Source organism: Aythya ferina, assembly GCF_964211825.1.
Source record: "Aythya ferina genome assembly, chromosome: 38".
Lineage (NCBI taxonomy): Eukaryota > Metazoa > Chordata > Aves > Anseriformes > Anatidae > Aythya > Aythya ferina.
Window position 1 is genome coordinate 107054 of NC_140335.1, and position 8232 is coordinate 115285.

The window sequence follows — 8232 nt, forward strand, 5'->3', positions numbered from 1 at the left end:
GAGGAAGGCCCCACCGCTCTCCTTCCTCTCCTTGCCGCCTGCTGGGACGCTGCGAGCTCGGGAGGAGCCATCCCCGAATCCCTCCCGACTCCCCCGACCCCCTTGTCCTTCGAGCGCCTCGTCCCACAGCCTCGTGTTCTCCAGACCGAACAAAGCCCGGTTCCCTCGGCCGCTCCTCACAGGACCTGTTCCAGAACCTTCCCCGGCTCTGCTGCCCTGCTCTGGGCATGCTGCGGGGGCTCCATGTCCTTCTGGGAGCGAGGGGCCCAAAGCTGAACGCGGTGCTCCGAGGCAGGACGCGGTGTCACCTGCAAACCTCCTGAGGGCAATTCCCTCAATTCCCTCCTCCAAACAATTAATGAAGATATTAACGAGGATGGGCCCCACCACTGGGCAAACACCACTCCCGACCACCTCGATTTCACCACCGCTCTCTGGGCCTGGCCACCTGGCCAGTTTTTAACCACATTTTTAAAGAAAAACGTGCTTTTTTTTGGTGAAGGGGGTACTTGTCACAGCCCTGGGCTGCAGCTTCTCCAGGGGAATACTGGGGCAGGCCGCACCAAAGGCTAAGCAGAGGGCATCAGCAGCCCTTCCCTCAGCCAGCAGGGACACGGATTGGACTCGATGATCTGCTGAGGCCCCTCCCGATCCCCCAAATTCTGTCATTCTGGGACATTTTGCCATTCCGTGTCAGTCGGTGGCAGCCGGGCCCTGGCGGCTCCCTCAGCTGCCTCAAGCGGCCTCGCTGCAGGAAAAGCCCCGCACGCCTCGATGTCCCGCTCTGCGGCATTACACAACTGCCTGGGAGGGCAATTGGGGTGGGGAGAGGGTAATTAAGGGGGTGCTGATTAGGGGGGGGACGGTATTTAATGAGAGGGGTGGAATTGGGATGCAAAATGGCGGCCTCGCCTCACAAAATGGCAGCCGCAGCAGGCGACAGTTACTTTTATAGCCTGAGATGATAAAACGTGGAAGGTTGGAAAGGTCTCTCCAGCTAATTTGGAGAAATCCCCCATGAAAGCTTGCCCTTTAACGTTTTACACGCCTCCAAGCATGGTCTAAGGAGGTTTTCTGACCTCAAACAGAGGTTTTGGGATGAAAAGGGTGGATTTTACCACCCAAAATAAAACTTTATTATCTCAGAAAGTGGCTGGGCTGTGAACCCTCATTTTTCCACACAAATCCTGGAAATGTTGTGTTTACCATGTAGTCTACAACCACTAGACCTCACGGCACAGCCCTAGGGGTCCTGAAGGAGGGCGGCCACTTTGTACTCCCTTAAGTGAAGACTATGTTTAGCCTGAAAAGATAAAATCTTGAAGGTTGGAAAGATCTCTCCACCTAGTTTGGAGAAATCCCCCATGAAAGCGCGCCCCTAAAACTTTTAAACTCCTCCAGGCATGGTCAAAGGAGGTTTTCTGACCTCCAAGGGAGCTTTTTGCTGAAAGGGCTGGATTTTCCTAAAATAAATATTGACCGAAATAGAAGGATGTCTTCTCGAAACTTTATCCTCTCAAAACTTTATCCTCTCAAAACAAAATACACCAAACTAAACCTCTCCAAACGGGGCTCCTCCTCACCCCCAGTTGTTCCCCACCTCCCCGAGGGGCCCCCCACCACTCCCAGGGAAGCCCCAAGACCCCAGAGCAAAGCTCGGAGGGAGCACAAAATGGCCGCCCTCCCTCAGGGCCCCTCAGCCTCTGTCCTGGGGCTGCGGTGTGAGGGGGGAGCCGAGGCCGGGCCCCCTTTTGGGGTTTCCTCAAAAAAAAATTCAAATTTTGAAGGACTGGGGTGGAATTTTTTTTTGTTTCGTTTTGTCTTACAGCACGTATTTAACCACAAAAGATTTGAAAGATTTGTGTGAAAAAATTAGGTGTCAAACCCCTGCCCCGTTTTGAGAGAATAAAGTCTTAGTTTGGTAAATTTTGTTTTGAGAGGATAAAGTTTTGAGAAGACATCCTTTTATTTCGGTCCAGATTGATTTTGGGAAAATCCAGCCTTTTCAGCCCAAAAGCTCCCTTGGAGGTCAGAAAACCTCCTTAGACGGTGCCTGAAGGAGTTCCAAACGTTTAAGGGCATGCTTTCATGGGGGATTTCTCCAAATTAGCTGGAGAGACCTTTCCAACCTTCAAGATTTCAGTATTCCAGGCTCAAAAAACTCATTTTTTTAACATCCAAACACCACTTTTTAAAATCCAACCCTCCCTTTCCAAGACCCCAAAACCTCACTGCATGATTAAACCCTACTTTTTCACACCAAATCCCATTTCCCAGTGCGAGGGGACCCGGTGTTTAGGGTCCGAAGCCTCATTTGTGGGTTTCAACACCTTTTCTTTCAACTCTAAGCCCACTTGAGAGGGCTCAAGGGGGAAACCCTGCGCCCCATGTGGGGGATTCTGCTGCCTTGGGGGGTTTGGGGGAGATTTGGGGGTTTCGGTTGTTTTTTCTTTGAGGGAGGTCAGGAGGCTTGGGAGGAGTTTGGGGGGTTTTAGTTTCTATATGGAGAGATTTGGGGGAGTTTGGGAGGGTTTTAAGGGAGCTTTAGAGGTAGTTCAGAAGGGTTTGGGGAGATTTGGGAGGAAAATGGGAGAATTTGGGGAGAATTTGGGGCTTTGGGGGAGCTTTGAAGGTTTGGGGAAATTTGGGGTGGGTTTTAGGGCAGTATTAGGGGAGGGTTAGGGTGAATTCGGAGGTCTTAGGGCAGTTTTGGGGAGTTAGGATGAATTTGGGGGAGTTTTGGACGAGTTTTGAAGGGTTTGGGGGGATTTGGGGGCAGTTTTGAGAGGCTTGGGGTGAATTTGGGCGGTTTGGGGCTCGGTCGTGCTGTTGCGAACGCCGTGGAGGGGCAAAGTCCGCGCTGGGCGAGCTTCCGAGCGGCTCTGCGCCGTTGAGGAGTAATTAGCCCGGAGCTTAATGAGGGGAGGCGGCGGAGATGGCCGAGCGCTGCCGGAAAGAGCCGAGCGAAGGGGCGGGGGGAGCCGAGAGCCTCCGGAAATTCCCGAGCGTTTGGTCGGGGGGCGGGGCGGAGCGAGCCGAGCGGCTCCGAACGCTGCCGAGCGGCTCGAAAGCTTCTGGAAAGCCTCCGAAGGCTCCCGAGCGGCTCCGAGGGCGCCCGAGCGGCTCCGGAAGTCGCCGATCGCTTCCGAAAGCTGCCGAGCGCTCGGCGCGGGGCAGCCTGAAGCCGCCACAGGCACCCTGAGGGCCGGGGGCACTCCTTAAACCCGACTTTTTCACCCCAAACCCCATTTTTCAGTGTTTGCGGATCTTGTGCTTGGGGTTGGAAGCCTCATTGACGGTTCTAAAGTACTTTTTTTTTTTTTCTTTTCTTTATCCATGCCTAAGCCCATCTGTGAGGGCTTGAGGACAAGCCCAGGGAGGGTAAAACCTCCACCTCCAAGAGGATTCTTTCCAACTGTAAAGAATTAATAATTTTAGGCTAAAAAAAAAAAAAAAAAAAAAAAAAAAAAAAAAAAAAGCAACTTTTTAAGGGAGCACAAAATGGCTGCCCTCCCTCAGGGCCCCTCAGCCTCTGTCCTGGGGCTGCGGCGTGAGGGGGGAGCTGAGGCTGGGCCCCCTTTCAGGGTCTTCTTGACCAAAAAAATGGAAATTTTAAAGGACTGGGGTTGAAAACGGGCTTTTGTGGTTCTAGAGAACATGGTAAACACAACATTTCAAGAACTTGCGTGGAAAAATGAGGGGTCACAGCCCAGCCCCTTTCTGAGATGATAAAGATTTATTTTGGGTGGTAAAATCCACCCTTTTCATCCCAAAACCTCTGTTTGAGGTCAGAAAACCTCCTTAGACCATGCTTGGAGGCGTGTAAAAAGTTGAAGGGCAAGCTTTCATGGGGGATTTCTCCAAATTAGCTGGAGAGACCTTTCCAGCCTTCCAGGTTTTATCATCTCAGGCTATAAAAGTAACTTTTTACAGGAGCACAAAATGGCGCATGCGCATGGTCTTGTCGTGCAGCAGCACGCGAATCTCGTTGAGGAGCTTCTTCGTCATGCCGGGCGTGCTGCAAATCTCCTCCCACATCTCCATCGAGGATCTGCAGGCACAGACAGGGGGCGTTGAGGGGTCCTGTGGGGTTTGGGGGTGCCCTGTGGGGTTTGCGGGAGGCTGTGGGCCGGTAGCTCTGTCTCGCGGGGCAGATCAAGAGTATGGGCATGGCGACGGAGTGGGGATAGCAGCGAGTCATGAGGACCAGCAGCAGCACGCGAATCTCGTTCAGGAGCTTCTTCGTCGTGACAAAGCTTCAGGAGCTTCTTCGTCATGACAAATTCTGTCATTCGGTGAATGTCACAGACTGACAGAATTTGGGGGATCGGGAGGGGCCTCAGAAGATCATCGAGTCCAATCCGTGTCCCTGCTGGCTGAGGGAAGGGCTGCTGATGCCCTCTGCTTAGCCTTTGGTGCGGCCTGCCCCAGTATTCTCCTGGAGAAGCTGCAGCCCAGCCCAGACGGAGTGGGGATAGCAGCGAGTCATGTGGACCAGCAGCAGGACGCGAATCTCGTTGAGGAGCTTCTTCGTCATGCCGGGCGTGCTGCAAATCTCCTCCCACATCTGACCTCCAAGGGAGCTTCTTGCTGAAAGGGCTGGATATTCCCAAAATCAATCTTGACCGAAATAGAAGGATGTCTTCTCAAAACTTTATCCTCTCAAAACAAAATACACCAAACTAAACCTTTATTCTCCTCAAACGGGGCTCCTCCTCACCCCCAGTATCTCCCCACCACCCCGAGGGGCCCCCCACCACTCCCAGGGAAGTCCCAAAACCCCAGAGCAAAGCTCGGAGGGAGCACAAAATGGCCGCCCTCCCTCAGGGCCCCTCAGCCTCCGTCCTGGGGCTGCGGCGTGAGGGGGGAGCTGAGGCTGGGCCCCCTTTCGGGGTTTCCTCAAAAAAAAACCTTGAAATTTTGAAGCACCAGGGTGGAAAACAGGGTGTTGTGGTTGTAGACTACGTGGTAAACAGAAAATTCCAAGGTTTTGGATGGAAAATAAGGTATCATACCACAGCCCCATTCTGAGACGATAAATTTTTATTTTGGGTGGTAAAATCCACGCTTTTCAGCCCAGAAGCTCCTTTGGAGGTCAGAAAACCTCCTTAGACGGTGCCTGAAGGAGGTCCAAAGGTTTAAGGGAAAGCTTTCATGGGGGATTTCTCCAAATTAGCTGGAGAGACCTTTCCAACCTTCCAGGTTTTATCATCTCAGGCTATAAAAGTAACTGTCGCCTGCTGCGGCTGCCATTTTGTGAGGCGAGGCCGCCATTTCATGTGGTGCAGCCGCCTTTTTGTGAGGCGAGGCCGCCTTTTTTGAGGCGAGGCCGCCATTTTGCATCCCAATTCCACCCCCCTCATTAAATACCGCCCCCCCCTAATCAGCACCCCCTTAATTACCCTCTCCCCACCCCAATTGCCCTCCCAGGCAGTTGTGTAATGCCGCAGAGCAGGGAATCGAGGTGAGCGGGGCTTTTCCTGCAGCGAGGCTGCTTGAGGCAGCTGAGGGAGCCGCCAGGGCCCGGCTGCCACCGACTGACACGGAATGGCAAAATGTCCCAGAATGACAGAATTTGGGGGATCGGGAGGGGCCTCAGCAGATCATCGAGTCCAATCCGTGTCCCTGCTGGCTGAGGGAAGGGCTGCTGATGCCCTCTGCTTAGCCTTTGGTGCGGCCTGCCCCAGTATTCTCCTGGAGAAGCTGCAGCCCAGCCCAGACGGAGTGGGGATAGCAGCGAGTCATGTGGACCAGCAGCAGCACGCAAATCTCATTGAGGAGCTTCTTCGTCATGCCAGGTGTGCTGAAAATCTCCTCCCACATCTCCATCGAGGATCTGTGGGCAGAGACAGGCAGTGCTGTGCGGCGTTGAGGGGCCCTGTGGGGTTTGGGGGGGCCCTGTGGGGCTTTCGGGAGGCTGGGGGGCCGGTAGCTCTGTCTCGCGGGGCAGATCAAGACTATGGACATGGTGACGGAGTGGGGATAGCAGCGAGTCATGTGGACCAGCAGCAGCACGCGAATCTAGTTCAGGAGCTTTTTCGTCATGCCGGGCGTGCTGCAAATCTCCTCCCACATCTGACCTCCAAGGGAGCTTCTTGCTGAAAGGGCTGGATATTCCCAAAATCAATCTTGACCGAAATAGAAGGATGTCTTCTCAAAACTTTATCCTCTCAAAACAAAATACACCAAACTAAACCTTTATTCTCCTCAAACGGGGCTCCTCCTCACCCCCAGTATCTCCCCACCACCCCGAGGGGCCCCCCACCACTCCCAGGGAAGCCCCAAAACCCCAGAGCAAAGCTCGGAGGGAGCACAAAATGGCCGCCCTCCCTCAGGGCCCCTCAGCCTCTGTCCTGGGGCTGCGGCGTGAGGGGGGAGCCGAGGCCGGGCCCACTTTTGGGGTCTTCTTGACCAAAAAAATGGAAATTTTAAAGGACTGGGGTGCAAAACGGGCTTTTGTGGTTCTAGAGAACATGGTAAACACAACATTTCAAGAACTTGCGTGGAAAAAGGAGGGGTCACAGCCCAGCCCCTTTCTGAGATGATAAAGTTTTATTTTGGGTGGTAAAATCCACGCTTTTCATCCCAAAACCTCTGTTTCAGGTCAGAAATCCTCCTTAAACCATGCTTGGAGGCGTGTAAAAAGTTGAAGGGCAAGCTTTCATGGGGGATTTCTCCAAATTAGCTGGAGAGACCTTTCCAACCTTCCAGGTTTTATCATCTCAGGCTATAAAAGTAACTTTTTACAGGAGCACAAAATGGCGCGCGCGCATGGTCTTGTCGTGCAGCAGCAGGCGAATCTCGTTCAGGAGCTTCTTCGTCATGCCGGGCGTGCTGCAAATCTCCTCCCACATCTCCATCGAGGATCTGCGGGCACAGACAGGGGGCGTTGAGGGGCCCTGCGGGGGCTATGGGGGGGGCCCTGTGGAGTTTTCGGGAGGCTGGGGGGCCGGTAGCTCTGTCTCGCGGGGCAGATCGAGAGTACGGTCATGGCGATGGAGTGCGGATAGCAGCGAGTCATGAGGACCAGCAGCAGCATGCGAATCTCGTTCAGGAGCTTCTTCGTCATGACAAATTCTGTCATTCGGTGAATGTCACAGACTGACAGAATTTGGGGGATCGGGAGGGGCCTCAGAAGATCATCGAGTCCAATCCGTGTCCCTGCTGGCTGAGGGAAGGGCTGCTGATGCCCTCTGCTTAGCCTTTGGTGCGGCCTGCCCCAGTATTCTCCTGGAGAAGCTGCAGCCCAGCCCAGACGGAGTGGGGATAGCAGCGAGTCATGTGGACCAGCAGCAGGACGCGAATCTCGTTGAGGAGCTACTCCGTCATGCCCGGCGCGCTGAAAATCGTCTCCCACACCTCGATCGAGGATCTGCGGGCACAGACAGGGGGCGTTGAGGGGCCCTGCAGGCTTTGGGGGGGCCCTGTGGGGTTTTCGGGAGGCTGGGGGGCCGGTAGCTCTGTCTCGCGGGGCAGATCGAGAGTAAGGTAATGGCGATGGAGTGCGGATAGCAGCGAGTCATGAGGACCAGCAGCAGCATGCAAATCTCGTTGAGGAGCTTCTTCGTCATGCCGGGCGTGCTGAAAATCTCCTCCCACATCTGACCTCCAAGGGAGCTTCTTGCTGAAAGGGCTGGATTTTCCCAAAATCAATCTTGACCGAAATACAAGGATGTCTTCTCAAAACTTTATCCTCTCAAAACAAAATACACCAAACTAAACCTTTATTCTCCTCAAACGGGGCTCCTCCTCACCCCCAGTTGCTCCCCACCACCCCGAGGGGCCCCCCACCACTCCCAGGGAAGCCCCAAGACCCCAGAGCAAAGCTCAGAGGGAGCACAAAATGGCCGCCCTCCCTCAGGGCCCCTCAGCCTCTGTCCTGGGGCTGCGGCGGGAGGGGGGAGCCGAGGCTGGGCCCCCTTTAGGGGTTTCCTCAAAAAAAAACCTTGAAATTTTGAAGCACCGGGGTGGAAAACAGGGTGTTGTGGTTGTAGACCACGTGGTAAACACAAAATTTCAAGGTTTTGGATGGAAAATAAGGTATCATACCACAGCCCCATTCTGAGACGATAAATTTTTATTTTGGGTGGTAAAATCCACGCTTTTCAGCCCAGAAGCTCCGTTGGAGGTCAGAAAACCTACTTAGACGGTGCCTGAAGGAGGTCCAAAGGTTTAAGGGAAAGCTTTCATGGGGGATTTCTCCAAATTAGCTGGAGAGACCTTTCCAACCTT